Genomic DNA, 209 nt, shown 5'->3' on the forward strand with positions numbered 1-209 from the left:
CGCAACGTCCTGCCGTCGGCCGCCGGGACCCGCCCCCTTCTGATGCCACTTCCGGTTAGCTTCCGGGAGGCACATGGCGGGACGCTAGAACAGGAAAAACACAGGGCGGGGGAAGGAGAGGAGCCGCGCACGTGGGTTGTTGCGTGTCTGCTTTATCCCTTGCTGTATTTGAAGACGTTGAAACATTGGGGCAGCTTCGATCTCATCAT

This window comes from Microcaecilia unicolor, chromosome 11, assembly GCF_901765095.1.
Source record: "Microcaecilia unicolor chromosome 11, aMicUni1.1, whole genome shotgun sequence".
NCBI lineage: Eukaryota > Metazoa > Chordata > Amphibia > Gymnophiona > Siphonopidae > Microcaecilia > Microcaecilia unicolor.